Source organism: Aythya ferina, assembly GCF_964211825.1.
Source record: "Aythya ferina genome assembly, chromosome: Z".
NCBI lineage: Eukaryota > Metazoa > Chordata > Aves > Anseriformes > Anatidae > Aythya > Aythya ferina.
The window spans coordinates 20,721,707-20,738,863 of NC_140299.1; the positions used below are offsets into that span (position 1 = coordinate 20,721,707).

The 17,157-nt window shown below is 42.4% G+C and overlaps 1 protein-coding gene across 1 annotated transcript in view; it reads right to left on the bottom strand.

The window, feature by feature from the left end:
* The window catches only part of PDE4D (phosphodiesterase 4D), a 629,197-nt gene extending 612,646 nt beyond the window's left edge, over positions 1–16,551 (bottom strand). The window contains exon 1 of the mRNA XM_084504096.1: positions 16,415–16,551. The gene's annotated coding sequence lies outside the window, so the exon portion shown is untranslated. The remainder of the gene's footprint in view (positions 1–16,414) is intronic.
* Positions 16,552–17,157: the final 606 nt, after the last annotated feature.

Sequence of the window (17,157 nt, forward strand, 5' to 3'; positions counted from 1 at the left end):
CAGCATGGCAGCCAGGAGGGTGAGCTGTATCCTGGAGTGCATCAGGCCCAGCATTGCCAGTCAGTCGAGGGACGTGTTGTCCCTGTTTGCTCTGCACCGGTGCAGCCTCACTTCGAGTACTGTGTGCAGTTCTGGGCACTGCAGTATGAAAGGGACATGAAACTATTGGAGAGCGTCTGGAGGAGGGCAACAAAGATGGTGAAGGGCCTAGAGGGGAAGATGTATGAGGAGCAGCTGAGGTCACTTGGCCTGTTCAGCCTGGAAAAGAAGGGAGACCTCATCGTGGCCTATAGCTTCCTCATGAGGGGGAGTGCAGGCGCACGCACCCATCTATTCTCTTTAGTGACCAGTGATAGGACCCGAGGGAATGGTGTCAAGCTGTAACAGGGGAGTTTTAGGCTAGGCATCAGGAAGAGGTTCTTCACCAAGAGGGTTGTCACACACTGGAGCAGGCACCCCACAGGGACATAGTCACAGCACCAAGCCTGTCGGAGTTTAAGAAGTGTTTGGACTGCAGACAGAGTCACATGGTCTGAATCTTTGGGTAGACCTATGTGGAGCCAGGAGTTGGACTCGATGGTCCTTGTGGGTCCCTTCCAACTCGGAATATTCTATGATTCTTTACTGTGGGGGTGACTGAGCAACAGAACAACTTGCCCACAGGGACTTTCCCACCAGCAACAAGGGATGAGCCCTTCTGCTGAGTCCCTCTGACAGCCCTCAGAGGAGCTGAGTCAGGGTGCTCTGTACCCAGGACATCACCAGGGTTCCCTGCCTGCATTGCTGGAACATGGAGCTCCGCAGCCTGCCACCACAGGACCCAACATGTCGGAGGTTAGACAACGCCCCTAGGCTGTGACAAGATGGCAAATGCCCAGCAAAGCAGCAGGCTTTCCCCTTTGGAGGGGCTGCTGTCCTCACTGGGCAGCGCTTGGGGGCAGCCCCAGAGGCCTCTGTGATGTCGCAGAGCAGCATCTGTGACTGCTCCAACCTCACCGCTCTGCACATTTGGTTCAGGACTCCTGTGAGTTCACACGCGTGGTGTGCAGGCTCCAGGAGCATCCCGGGCTATTCTGAGTTGCACCTTTGTGCATTCTCGTGTGGTGGGGTACTGCAGGTCCCCACAGCACCTGTCCTGGAGCTGCGGGCACAACGAAGGTGCCAGGGTTCTTGGCACCATCGACAGCGCCCAGACAGCTCCTCTGCGTTCTTGGACCTCCTCCTTCAGGTACCCTCTGCTAACTCCAGCCGTGCTGCTGGCCTGGGAGAGTGAATGGGGGGCTGAGATTAGGGAGCAAAGGCAGGTGCCGAGAGCAGCCCTTGTGACGGCTGGCCCACATGGCTGAACCCGGTGATGATGATGATGAGGAAGAAGAATTTCAGCCCACAAGAAGGCCCTTCAGGAGGCCCTCACCTCCCTGCAACCTCCACTCTCCTGGGCTCTCTGTGCTTTCCCACTCCTCCTAGCATGACTCTCTTGACAGGCAGGACACTCCATCCCGTGCCGAGGAGGACCTGGAGCACAGCGGCTGTACAGCAACAGCCGGCAGGGGCCAGATGCAGCAGGCGGGGCCATCTGAGGCAGCGGCAGGGGAACAGTGCCCCATCTGCCTGGGCACCACCAGAAACACTGCCTACACCTACACCTGCTGCCATGCCTTCTGCTTCCGCTGCATCCGGCGGTGGGCTGCCACCAGCTCCGCGTGCCCGCTCTGCAGGCAGCCCATCGACTGCATCCTGCACACGGTGCGAGCGGACGACGACTACCAGCAGTACGTGTGCAGGCCATCCGCTCACGGCCGCAGGAACGCCGCCAGGGAGAGGGTCCGCAGCAGATCCCCTCAGCGCCGCTACAACCTGCGCCCACGGCCCACCAACAATGGCCCCGCAGCTGGGAGAAGGGGGCCGCAGGGGATCGCACGAGCAGACGGGGCCGGCGCAGCTCCAGGGCCCATCAACGCTGCCCCCCAGCAGGCTGCAGGGCAGCGCCCCACCAGCCCCGCCAACGGACCCATCCTCCGCATCGGCTCGCTGCTGCTGCGGCCCCTGCGCATCCAGCTCCCCGACACCAGCGGCCGATGAACAGCAGGGCCCTCGCAAGCAGCCATGTGGGCCCTGCTTTTCCCTTTCCTTAAAATATTTAGTTAGCGATTTTCCCTTAATAATTTCTTTTCCAATTACTTTTCCTTTAAATAAATATCCTTATCTCAACCCATCAGTTGTTTCTTTTCTTTTCTTCTTCCTTGCCTCTTCCTAGCGAGGTAAAACCACCCTCACTGAGTTTGCCCATGACACCAGCTTGGGCGGGATTGTTGATCTGGCTGAGGCTAGGAAGGACCTGCAGAGGGATCTCAATAGGCCAGATCGATGGGCCGTGTAAAGCTGTATGGCATTCAACAGGGCCAAATGCTGGGTACAACACTAGGGGCATAACGAGCCCTTGCAGCTGCACAGGCTTGGGGAACAGTGGCTGGAAAGTTGTCTGGCAGAAAAGGGCCTGGGGGTGCTGGTCAACAGCCTGATGGACACGAGACAGCTGTGTGTCCGGCTGGCCAAGAGAGCCAGCAGCCTCCTGGCCTGCACCAGAAGCAGGCTGGCCAGCAGGAGGAGGAAAGAGATCATCCCCTTATCCGCAGCACTGGTGACACACAACGCACCTTGTGTTCTCTGGTCAGTTTTGAGTGGTGCCCACTGACAGAAGGAGAGCCAGTGGTCACAACTGGAACACGACAGGTTGTCTGAATATCAGCAAATGCTTCTGCCCTCCTCGATCTGTTGCTGGAGAACAGAGAGGGTCTTGTGGGGGGAAGACGTGGCAATTGGCAGCCGTCTTGGTCATAGTGACCATGAAGTGGTTGAGTTTAAAGTTTTTGTTGACAAGAATTCAATTGCCACCAAATCTTCAGCCCTGGATATGGGGAGAGCAGACTTCAGGCTGCTCAGGAACTAGTCCCCTTGTGGGCCGGGAGGGCTGATAGGCTAGATTGATGAGCTGTGTCCAGCTGTATGCCATTCAACAGGGCCAAATGCTGAGTACAACTCTAGGGGCATAACAACCCCTTGCAGCTGTACAGGCTTGGGGAACATTGGCATTGCCCAGGGAAGTGTTGGAGTCACCATCCCTGGAAGTACTTGAGACATGTAGGATGTGGCACTTAGGGACATGGCTTTGTAGTCGACTTGGCAGTGTTAGGTTGGACTCTGCGCATCCAGGTCCCCGGCACGAGTGGCCACTGAACAGCAGGGGCCTGACAAGCACCAGGGCGGCAGCCTCCAAACCCATCCACCAACAGGCAGGCCGAGGGTCCTCAAGGCCTGCTGCTCCTTCTGTCAGGACAGCCCTGGCTCCGCTGCCTCCCCCATTCTCCCTTCCCTCCACACACACCCCTCCCCTCCGATGCCTCCACACCCAAATTTCATCTGGCCCAGCAGTCGCACCCCAGTTCCTCTCCTTCCCATAGCCAGGCTCATCCTGCAGCAGGTCTGAACAAAAACCACTCCCTGGAACGACAAGCAGAACTGCACTACCAAGCAGCTGTGCAGTCTCCGTGCTGGCAGATACTGAAAAGCTATCTCAGCATGGTCCTGGGACACCTGTTCTGGGTCAGCCTGCTTGAGCAGGAGGGTGGGACAACAAGACCTCCAGAGGACCCTTCCAACCACAACCATTCTGTGGCTTTCTAGTTATTCTCCAACACACCAACAAAACTACCTCTGACAGCTGAAAGCAGGTACCAGTGTTGATCACAATCATTTCATATAAAGTCAGACATTTCATCAACCTCTCCCCACGAGCTAATACTTTCCCCGACAGCCACGTACCTCCTTCCACCTGGGCTTCAGCTGAGCTGGAGCAGTGGCCGCTGTGGCTCTTTTAGTGATGCAGGCGTCAGCCATCCAAGCACAAACGGAACCCTTTCAGTTATCACAACGGCACTCCATGGAGCTCTCTGAGACACCTGGGCACGGAGACAAGTGGGCCCACTGAGCCCTCTGCTTCCTTCCCCATCCAGCTACGCCCACTCACAGTCCCGCCTTTGGGCCTTCCACAAGAACGCTCAAGGGGGGCCTCACACATTTCCACCAGCATCTGAACAGCATCCCCTCAAAGCATTTGGACACCCCCAAATGCTCTTGCCCTGTAGCCTGTCATGTCTCCCACAGCCCTGGAGGCAGTGACCCCTTGCAGCCTGCGAGGCCCACCCCCCGCCAGCTGCTGCAGCTGACCCTTCCCAGCTCTGCACAAACCCTAAGCAAAGAAGTCTGCCAGCTCACCGGCCTGCATTAGGAGGGGTGCTGGCAGCATGCTGAGGCAGGAGAGTCTCCCCTACTCAGCACAGGGGATGGCACACCTGGGCAAGGTCTGCATCCAGTTACAACACTTGGGGCATTACTACCTCTTGCCGTGGTACAGGCTTGAGACAGGTGATTCTTCTCTACTCAGCACTGCTTTCTTCTCCATCCTGCTGCACTCTGCTTTTGGGCCTTCCCCAAGAAAGGCTGTGTTGAGCTTCACACATTTTTCATTTCCTACATAAAATTGTTTTCTCATGAGAAAGATTTCTAAGTAAATCACTATTCTTAGACATGTCCCTAATTTGTTTTTTTTTTTTATATTTTATTGTACGGGAACTTCTAAAAGCCTGTAATTTTTATTGCAATCACATAAAGGACATTTTATAATAATTTGTCTACTATTTTGAAAGAGATTTTTTTTTTTCCCCCATTGATTCTTAGGTTTAGATCTCTGTTCTTTTGCATAATGAAGTATCTATACAAAGGACATATGAAGGCTTATTTGGAAATTACAAATGCTAACAGCTGTGCAATACACAAACATTCAATAAAGGAAGAACAACAAAAGTAAAGAACAAAGTAGGGTAAGCAGTTCCCACACTCCACCATAGGTAAATATCCAAGTATTTACCGCTACATTCTTCTCAATATGGCAATGTGTATTTTTACTATAGAAGTACATACAAAGATCTGCAGAGCTTTTATCTTTTGGTCAACAAATAGGGAGTCTGCTCATTCTAGAGATACAAGGTTTAATGAAAATAACCTTTACTCTACAAGCTGTTTGGGGATAAACTCAGACACATACTATTTTTCTTTCCTGTTTGACCCAGCTTTTACTGGCTGGAGTGAAGACATCCTTGTTATTTGTTCTAAAACACCTTATTTTGTAGGCATAGTACTTTTCTCAGGCCTGTGTGTTTGTGATAATTGAGCAAGGCCAGACATACTTCTGTTTTTTCCAAACTTATTTCCAACAGAATTTTCCAACTTTTTCATATCCATAGCCTGAGCGATTTTTATCCTTCTCTATGAACTTTTTTTTTTTTTTTTTTTAAAAAAAAAAAAGGTACAATCATCTGGAAAAATATTTTTCCACCAAGGGAATTATCTCTGTCAAACAGACAATGGTAGGCACTATTATAAGTTGCTTGTCTTAAATGGGGAAAATAATAGAAAAACAGGGGACGAAAATAATAGAAAAAATGTGGATGATAATAGAAAAACAGTGAAAGACACTAAGGAAAGTATTCAGAAACATTATTAGACCAACTTGGCATGGTCCTGGACAAGCTGCTCTAGGTGACCTTCCTTTGAGCAGGTTAGACCAGATGACCTCTAGAGGTCCCTTCCAAACATAACATTCTGTGATTCTATCTACTGTAATTAAAAGGAAACAGAAGACTGTTAGACACAGAATATGGTCTTTTTTCCTGAATTTAAATTGCACATAAAACTTTCTAGTATCATAAGGGCTGGTCAGATGTTCAACAACACAGATATTCTCTTAAGCATTTAAAAGAACTCTGTCTTTAACTAAACTATTCTGTTGTCTTTCACCATACACATGGTACTGAAGCAGGAAATAAAAAATTATTCCATGTGTTTTTCTTAGCTTTTTTTTTTTTTTTAAACAAACAAAAACTAATTGAAATTCACTAAAAAACTAATTTCAAATTGAAATATCAAATTAATAGTACTTAACATTTACATAATTTCCATAATATTACCTTAAGAAATTTGGTGTAATAATGCCCTAAACCTTCCATTTTCTCTGAAATGCTTGTCCAAAGTCTTGCAAAATACTTTAAATACACATATGAATAGGAAGAACCATGTTTTTATTTGAGCTTGTCCAGCAAATCTCTAAAACAAAACCTAGATTTAAAAAAAAAAAAAATTTACACTTTACACAGTTTAAACTTTAAAACTTTAAAACTTTTTTAAACTTTACACAGGTAAAATGTTGTTCTTTGTACAGAATCTGCTCTGTACATATCAGCAGCATAGTTCTCCAAAAATGGGATTAAAATCAGATGAGTGTGAAGCAGAGGGGAATTCTAAGTCTTATTTGGAAGGAATCATAGAGACATTCAGGGTCCAGATGGTCAGCTGTATCTCAATCCAGGCTAATGCTGGTGGTACACAGATGTGCTTTTTCAGATGACAACACACCTGTAGTGGTTTAGGGGCAAACATGTAAACCAGCTCCCATCTACACGAGGAAGTGAAGCACAGAGGCCATCATTTCATCACCCTGAAACTGGCCAACAAGCCTAGCACCATCATGTCTGAGTGACGCCAGGTCCTCCTCTTCTCAAAGATCTCTGAAGTGAGCACCTGTCTCATTGTCCTTGCAGAAAAATGGCACATCGGATAAAGGCTACTAAGTACCCTCAAACTACACCTCTTAGATAAAGTTTCTTTACCACTTCTCTCATGTGAATCTATTTTCTTCTGCTGATAAATTTTGCCAAACTTAATCTGTTTGGAGTGAAATTTCGCTTAACAGATTGTTACTTCAAACTGAATTTTGGGATACAGGTTGGCCATAGTGTTTAGCGAATCTGGAAAATGGAATGAAAGGAAAATTTGGATAAATTAAACACATCAGAGATGTGCTTTCAGCTAGCCCTGTAAATATTTCAAAGTAATAAAACCTTGTGGCAGGTCAGGGAGGAATAACAGATAACAATGTCTAACATATTATATGTTATATATAACATATTATATATTATCTAATAACAGATAATAATGTCTTACTTGTTAGACATTGGAACGGGCTGCCCAGGGAAGTGGTGGAGTCACCATCCCTGGAAGTCTTTAAAAGACGTTTAGATATAGAGCTTAGGGATATGGTTTAGTGGAGGACTGTTAGTGTTAGGTCAGAGGTTGGACTCGATGATCTTGAGGTCTCTTCCAACCTAGAAATTCTGTGATTCTGTGATAACTTGACATATGCACTATAGAGACCAAGTCCTGCTGCTGAGTTTTCAGAAAACTTGGATTAAGTGATCATCTTCTGTCCTATCTCAACTTCTGTAGACATGGTATCACTATATTACACAAAGACTGAGAAGGATATGCAGTTGACACATGTACAGACAGAGTTATAATGGACTGACATCCCAAATACAGACCAGGTATATATTTCCATAACCACCAGGACTCTCCTCTGCAAGACTGATACTGATTTTGAGACATGGTGAGTACTAAGGCATAAGCAGCCACAGCAATGCATCAGGGAGCCAAAGTGCGTGCAGAGAAGAGAGAAGGACTGACACAGAGAAGTTAACAGGAAGGGGAAATGGAAGACAGTCAGAATGGAAATTGGCATGGCTATTGAGATAAGAGAGTGAAAAAGCTGCAGTAGGTTGACACAAGGAAGTATAGGAGATGTTGCCAAAGGTGAGGACTGGATTAGAGTACAGGAGGAAGAGAGATACGTGGACAGAGATAGCTATAACCAGCAGATTAAAATCCCATAGAAAAAGATAAAATTAAACCCAGAATTCTGCAGGGGACTGCCCCTGAGTCACAAAATGCAGCTGAAACTGCTGCCCAGGCCTATACTCTTTCCCTTACTGAGTCATCTGCACAGTAGGGACTGGCAGTACTATCTCTAAAATCTTCCTACAGTTGCACATTTTCTGTGACCTGCACTTTGGTTTCAGAGATCCTAACCAAAATCAGGGACCAGGTGCACAACACATGTCACAACACAATGGTGATTTATATTTGTTTCCTTTGAACTGAGTATGGTGTAAATTCTTACCATTGCTTTAAAACTAGGGCTCTTGGAATGATCAAGCTTAAAATGCAATTTCATGAATGGATCAATATTATAAATGCTTTTACCACTATGCTGCTTTTAAAATAAGCTATTTGCAGCTTGATTTACATGGTCTTATATAAGCTATTTCACTGACTTTTATTAATAAAAAGTGTAATTGAATTCCAAAATTACTGTTTGACAGCTGATCACTTACAAATCTGATGAGAAAATGAATTTAAGTAGCAACTAGGAGGGAAAAAAGGAATAATGATAAAACCAATATTTTATCATAAATTGCCATTCTATCATTATAAATTGCCATTCTATCATAATTGTATGATTTGCTTCTCAGTTCAGCTGTCTTAGTTCAGTCATTAGTCAATATCTGATCATCACAGAGTATAGCACACTAAAATATTTAGTGCAAGTATAAGCAAGATTTTACACACAAAGCGGCACCTGTAAATCCTTACTGTTCAATAGTAGCTTCAGGGCCAGAATTATTTTGCCTGGTGATGTGTATATACGTAATGCATATTATACATGTATAATACATTTTATCAGTCAGAAACAATTTTCTATTCACAGAATGTCTGTTCATGGATTAACTCCCAGAAGCAACACCAATATGTTACTTCAGATTTCCCAAGGAAACATTGTTCGAAAATTTGGACATTTGACTTTATATGCATATCAATTAACTCCCTGAAGCAGCACAATAAGATTTTTATTTTTATTTTTTTGACCAAGAAGGCAAAAACTTGATCCAAATTAAAGTACATGTGTACTACTGGATATACTGATGTTAGACATACTGCAGTGTAAAGCAAATCAATGAAAACACTCTACACAAATACAAAATGCTTAAAAAAAATCCCTGCCTTTTAAGCTGGCTATGGATTATCCTGATGAACAGCAAAAACTAGTGAGCTTTAATATTCAAAGAATGCAAACTACAAAGTACGGAAAAGTTACATTCTCAGCCTTTTCATTTTGAATCTGTGAAATGTATTTTTAACAGAAGACTAAAAGGTGTTGCACTATTGCCTAATTTCAAGTACATGCTTCCACTGAAATCATTAACTTAACTTCTTCCATGCTTTAAAACGTTGTGTTCTTTCTTTGGGATGGCAATACACTGTAAATATAAACTTCTAATGAGCCTAGACACAAACACCTGTGGAAAAGTCTCAATTTGTGTTGTTCAACTTGAAGTTTTCTCAAGTCTTTTTGTAAAAAAAAAAAAAAAAAAAAAAACCTCCCAGAGCATTTGACAGCAATACAACTGAATCAGGAAAGGGAAGCTGGTCTAGAGCTGCACCCCCAGGGTCATTTAGCGCTACATTTGAATGCTACAGTCACAAAGCCACTGTCACTGGGTGCTGCAGAGAGCATGCATCCAACAAGGGGGAATGCACACGCAGTCCCTAATCTGGAAAGAGGAATTCCTCTTACCTGCCAGGTTTTCTTTGTGGAACTGCATTAGGCAAACAGAGGGCAGTTGGTTGGTGAGAGCAGAGAGCCTGTCAGGGAGCCAGTTAGTATAGGCTGAGAAGTTACCCAAACAAAATATGACTGTAAAATGAAGAGGAAACACAGCTGATAGACCTGTACTCCTGAAAGCCAAACAAAATGTGGCTGGGGTGTAAGCTTGAATCCTGGGCCACTCATCTTCCATGGGAACAGCAAACAGTTTGCTGGCATGGTAATGACTGTGCCGGCTTGCATGGTGGGATGACAGCCAGGCACAACTGGAAGGGTGGCACGTCACAGGAGTCATTCCCATCAGGAGAAAAGGACAAGGGTTCACCAGGTCTGTCTCCCTTAACCTTTCAGCTGGCTTCATACCCTCAGATATGCCCATCAAGTGCTCCTGACAGACTCCAGAGCACAGTGGACACATCACATTTAGTACTACAAAAATTTCACCTGCAGGAAACTTTCTGCAAGAAATCATAATTTTATCATCATTTCGTATGTTTTCCTCCAGAGACAGAGAGAGGTATATATATATTTTACCCTACAAAAAGCCTGAATTATATTTTAGAGCCATGGGACCTAGAGCTGCATAAGATGAGTGCATAGACTCAGGACCAGTGTGTAGTTCTTCTCTACTTTATTAAGGATTCTGACACAGCAGTCTTGCAAACAACTACCTTTTCAAATAAATAAATAAATAAATCCCAATAACAACACAGACTTTGCTTACTATCGGAAAAGCACATTCACCTTGCAGTGAATTTTGATCTCAGAAATATCATGAAAAACAAACAAACAAAAAACAAAACAAACAAACAAACAAACAAACAAACAAAAAAAAAAAAAACAGATTTGAGTGAGGACAAATATAGAAGAAAATAAGAGCTTTTTTTTTTTTTTTTTTTTTTCCAGAACAGACCATCCTAACACTTACACAGACACAAGGTAAATTGCTTAATATCTCTGAATGTGACAACTGCGATGAGCCATGAAAACCTTCTGAGGTTGAAAAGCTTCAAATGAAGAGAGAAATTTTAAAGAAATGCCTCACATAGCTGAGAAGGATCAAGACTATCTGAAACCAGGGATTATGTTAAAAACCTTAGAATCTTGCCAGCACTGGAAAATATTTATAATGATTTTATCAGACATTAATAACAGACTTAGAAGGTGATATTTTGCTCTTAAGCTGCAATAAGACTCACTAAGAGATAGAATTAAGAGACAGTAGCTGAAGCTAGGGAAAAATAAAAGCCAAAACTATGAAATTCTTCTTCTGTTAAAAACAGCACGTAAGTGCAGCATTTCAGAAAGAAGCTAGAACAAGACATCCAGAAAAATCTTCAGGCCATAAAGCATTGCCTTCAAATCTCTCAGTTCAATTGGTAAATGCATTCTTAAGTGAGGAAGACATTTCCTGGCTTTTCAATTAATGGCTTCTGAAAGGGTTGTTGTATGCATTTTTCCAGACTCTTTTCCCCATACTACCAACTACACCAACAAATGTTGCTAAATGCCCTGCAGAAAAATAGTACTGTTGTTGTTGCTGTTTTTCCTTCTTTCCACTATTGCTGTTTTTTCCTCTTACACTCCAAAGCTGGAAATAGAAGGCCCTATAGCCCCATTGCATTGATGAAACTATTTTCTAGTCCTACTTTTTTTTTGTGAATTTTAAATTCTATCTTTCATAATTTCTCTTGCACAGAAATGTTACTAGAAGATTGCTGCTTTGAGGGGAATGCCAGCAGTATCACTCTCTTCCTGTGGGTTATCCTACATATCAATATCCCCACAGCTCGACACATGACCAGGCAATTGAATGTGAATGTTTTCATAAAGAACCCTAATATTATTTCTGTGAGAACACTTCAGGAAATGGCTATAATGACTGAGGTTTATGTTCTCAAACTCTGTTTTGCCATCAGGAGTAGCTGGCTTCATCCAAATAAACTTGGACAGATGATTCAGAGCAACAGATGTTTTTCAAACAGTCTTATGTTTAAATTTTTAAAAAATAAAAATAAAAAATGTTGATTAGTAACGCATCAGATAGATGATCTGATACGTTTTCATTTTAATTAAATACACAGCTTATCAATAACTGGTCATTTCAGGTCTCAGCTAATTGTTTTATTTACTATATACACACATGCTGTGCTATATCCACTGTATCAGAATCCCTCATAAAACAAGCCAGTAATTAACAAATACTCCCCTGTCCATAATTAAATATCTTCATAGGAAACACCAATGTGGAGATAACAGAGGCAAATAACAGATTTCACGTCCCTCAAGTCTAAGGGAAGCATGCAGCTAGAAATTTCATATACCAAATGGCTGGAACAAGGCCAGACTTTTTAATGGCCAAAGATAGGTAGATGTATAAACACACTTGTGCCAGACGCTGCAAATGCCTGGGACATCACAGATCTTGCCATCTGTTTAAATGGATGGGCCACAGATGTTCAAGCCTCCATGTGAGTTCACTCCAGAAGCTGTATAAAGTATTCAGATTCCGAAAAGTGGAATATTAAAAAGCAAGCCTTCAATTTAATTTTAAGACCAGTTACGCATCTAATTTGGATTTTATAGTGTTTCTCTGTGTAATGAAGATTTATACACATAAGGACCTAACAGTAATTTTATGTCTGTGTATGCATCACAGGCTGTTGTGGTTTGGCCCTGGCTCAGCACCACCCAGCCACTTGCTCACCCTCCCCAGGTGGGATGGGGGAGGGAATCAGAAAAGTAAAAATGCAAGAATTCACGGGTTGAGATAAAGACAGCTTGTGAGGTAAAGCAAAATCCATGTGTGCAAGCAAAGCAAAACAAGGAATCCATTCACTACTTCCCACCAGCAGGCAGGTGTTCAGCCACTCCCAGGAAAGCAGGGCTCATCACATGTGATGGTTTCTTGGGAAGACAAATGCCATCACCCCTCCTTCTTTTTTAACCACAGTTCTTATTGCTGATCACAGCACCACGCTGTGTGGGACATCCCTTTGGCCAGCCTGGGCCAGCTGTCCTGGCTGTGTCCCCTCCCAGCTCCTGGGGCACCCCCAGCCTCACTGGCAGGGCAGCATGAGGAGCTGAAATATCCTAGGCTCTGTGCAAGCACGGTTCTGCAACTATTAAATACTTCAAGGTGTTATCACCAATATTTTCATCAAATGTCCAAAACACAGCATCAGACAGGCCTCTAGGAAGAAAATTAACTCTATCTCAGCCAAAACCATGACAGACTAAAGGAAAAAAAACACTTTCTCATACACATATATCTTATCTTCCATATTGCTATACTCATGAGGCAGGAAAGAAGAGGCAGAAGGATAGAAGTTAACACAGACTTGTTATCTGTAAATTAATGAATCTACAACACTTCACATCAATACCCAGATCTCAAAGAGCTTGGGAAGGATCAGACCCCTAGATAATGAAATAAAGAATAGAAAAGATTACATTTCAACTTCTTAACTATTAAAGATTAATTTAAAAATACTAACACATTTTGGTATGGATTGAATGAAATCTTACATTTAAAATTCAAAAACATTAAACAAATTCAGCATCAAAATTCAATTTTAAGCCGTGCATGTATCCTTTTGTATGTGTACAACACCACGCTAACTCTGTTTTGTGTGTGTGTCATTATAAATAACACATGCAAAATAAAACATTTATGCTGTAGAAATAACTATGCTAAGGAGCTTAATGTTAAGTAAGGGCCTACATTTTCAAAATTGTAAGACAATATGCAACTAGGGGAAATACAACTCACTGAAAACTTCTTGGGTCATATATCAAAATTCAGCTATTTGAGCAAGATCAATTGTATTCCTCTCTCCTATTGAGTAAGTTATCTACATACAGTGGCCAATTGCAATTATTTTCCCTTTTTTATTATTTTTATTTTCTTTTATTTATTTATTTTTTAACAATGACCATAACATTTAAGATATAAGATATTTGTTTGGGATAAACACAGACAAGTGTAGATTGGATTAATCTGGTTTTGTTGCATTCACATCCCTTACATTCTCTAAACTCTGTTTTTCTGATGAAACTGAGTACTAAATATTTTTCAGGCTGTGCCGGCTCAGTTCAGCAAACAGTTCAGCAGCCCTGCAGGTCCATCCAGATCCTTTTCTGTTGCAGGCCATAAAGCCACCTTTCTTTTTGTCCTCCACTTCAGCTTCTAACTTGCCCTCTGGCAACTTCCAAACACACATCAACCCTTCATGCATCAATCCACAGCTGGTTGTATACACAACAAATTCTATACAGATAATGCATAAAGCCATTTCTCTTCTTTCATCATCTTTCCAAATCTATTGCTGAGGTGGAATCATTTCATTTTTGAGTTTGGCAGCCTCCATACATTATGCTTGCAGTCCTTAGAGTGGCTCTGATAATGAAAATTCAAGAAAAGTTTTGGTTTGTATTGGTTTGACAGAACTGGAGAGATAAATGAGAACATGATGCATCAAGAAAGTTAACAGAATATGTGTGTCCTATAATTTAGATCCTAGGCTATAGCACACCTGATCTTTGATAGCTATCCGAGCCATTCTGGCAGGTAAAGCTCCTCAGCAGGTTATTTAATGCAGAAGACACTCATTTCTAATATGGTGAACAACAAGATCCAGTGAGCCCCTGAAGGAACAGCAAGTTCTCTGCACAGCAGCCAGGAGCACTGGTACTTGGGGAGAATATTTGTGTTGCTGCCTGAAAACTGAAATATATCTGTATTCTCCTTTGTGCAGCAATACTTTCATTCAGGAAAAGCAAGCTGGGACACAAGAACAGATTATTACTCTTTCAGGTACACAAAAAGAAGCTAAAGGAACCCTAACCTTGACCCTGAGACTGTAAATACATGCAGAGAACCTGTACCCCTGTTGCTTAAGGCATTTTCCTCATACATAAAACCGTAAATGCTCACCTGTTATGAACATCCAGCCATGCAACTTTGAATTGTATTTTGGTACATGCACTGCATGACTGTTTACAGAAAGTGACTGTAATGATAAAATTATACAAGGTTGCCAAGAGCTGCCTCATTAATAATACTCCTGAAGATTTTCTTATTCCCCTCTGGGCTAAATTGCATCACATGCTTCATTTAAGAGTATATAATTTATTTATTTATTTATTTTTGAGATGCTTTGGAGATCTTCATTTGAACAGCTAATTTTATCTTTAACTTTCCCACTTCTTCCCTTCTGTTTCCTTCTATCAAACTCTTTTTTTTCCTAGTAGATTTTCTTCTCCTCTCCTCTCTTCACATGCTCAACAGCTTTGAATATGACAAGAGATCTCTCAACAGACACATACCACAAATACATTTTTATGCTGTCTAAAGCGGATATAATATATTATTGTAATGATGCTATTACATTTTTTTTCTTTTCCAATATTGTTGTAAATCTAAATGATCAGCCAGGAAGGAAGCAATACTTGTCCCATTTAAAAAGAAAAAAAAAATGTTCCTGTTAATTTTCAGCTATTTTTTCTTTCAAGCTCTAGAATAATCTTTATATTATGCAGAGGTAACTCAGAAATGTATACTGGCCACCACAAGCAAATGAGAAGTGCAGTACACTTTGGACAACATTTTTTTTCCTGTGAACTTTGTGTGTTTTGCACAAAAGGTTAGCACATTAAACCACAACAACCCAACCATGTCAATATGTTTCTTCTGTGAAACCAAAGTATTTTAAATCTCTAAAACTGAGGAACACCGGAGTATTTCCAGCACAAGCAGTGCCAGACTTTAAGTTCCTTAATGTCGTAATTCAAGCGATACTAGGTAGCCACAGTGGCATAAGGCCCTGTCAGATCCTCTACTTAAGCAAACCTCTGCTTAATTCCCAAAGCTGCCATGAATTATTAGCAGAAGCAAGGGCTTGCACTAACTGCCCTACTAAGCAATGTTCATGCCTTCCTGTGATTTTGTAGGATCACTTCTGTCAGTTGTTTACATGAAGGGCAGTGGCTAAGTTGGGCACATTGTTTTTGGAAGACAAAAGGAAGGTTTTTGTTTTGTTTTGTTTTGGATTGGTTTGATTTTAATTTGGGGGTGGGGGTTTCTTCCCACAGCTGACATCTGGCACAGAGGCACAACTGGAAGAAATGCTTCTACTGGCTGCAAATGGCTTAGAATTAACTGCCCATCAGGAGGCTTTGACACAGAAGCAGAGCAGGACTCTAGTGCAGGACTGAGCAGATAGTTCTGAAAATTCATAACGAAAATGTTTAGCAGAGTATTTTCCAAAGCATATCAGAGTTTTCACATAAATTATGCTGCTGCAGTGGGCACCTGAGCTTTACACTGATAGTTCACTAGCAAAGTGTGAGACCTTCAAGTTTTAAAGGGGATTTTAGTTCTTTTTATAAGCTCATCCAAATTATGTATAAAAGCGTTTATTCATATCAATCTTACATTTAAGCAGACAAACATGCATGAATTTTGTCCACTTAGGTCAAATACCAATGCATACAACACAACCAGTAGGACTCAAGGTAGGGGCTATATACAAGCTATAACTTGGGCCACCTTTCCTTTAATTTACACAGAAAAGCCTCTGGCTAGTTCTAAACATGAATGCAAATCTGAGATTCTACTAAAAAAAAAATTGTGGAAAACTTAGAAAATTTCTGAAAAATCCATCTGTCCAGATTTCCTAAAGTGGATGCAAAATATTGGAATATTTAATGTAATAGGGTACAAAACGTTTCATTTGAGAAGTGTCTGTTTAGTCCAGGAGGCACTGAACTCTGAATTAAGGAAACCTCTTTGTAGGAAGTAGTACAGTGTTCGGTCCTAGTCCAGAGAAAGCCCTAATTACCCTTCTCACAACATACCTTTGCTGCTTCTAGGATCAAGCAGATGTTCTGTCGCGGACCCCCCAGTGCCCCGCTTCTTTGCTACAGGTATGTCTAATACAACATCATATCGCAGATATATCCCAGGATTTCATTCCTTCTTGAGTTGCTGACCTGCTGTGACTTGTCCAAGGTTATGTTTAAACTGTGTGTACTTCCATCCTGTGCCTACCATCCTGTTTGGTTTATAATCTCACAGGGGCAGGGACAACCTTTTAATACTTGTTTGAACAGCATCCAGCACAATAGGGCTTTGATCCAGGCTCTAGGCACTGCTTGCAGTACATTAGATTCCAAATCTCACCTATAGAATTCTGTATCAGTAAAGGTCCAGTTCCTGGAAACATGGTATTAACAGTATTGAAACAGTCCATGTACTCAGCTACAGTAGAAGACTGATTTTCCACGTTACTCCTCTTGAGATCACAGCATACATGTTGCTTTAAGAAACTCACTCTAAAACTTGCATTTTTTTATCCATAAGTTCATGTCTCTCACTTTTTTGAGCTCAAATAAAGTAGCAATACTCAGAGTTAAATAAGCAGACTAGATTTAAAAAAAATAAATAAAACTTTCATGGCAGAGATAACATTCATTCAAATGAGAAGTGACAAGTCACGTGGCTGTTCAGACCACAGCACCACATTCTCCAAGTTAAATGCCTCACCAAGTTGTTTCCCTCTGTTTTGCATATGTCACAGAGAAACTATGCTGGTCCAGCT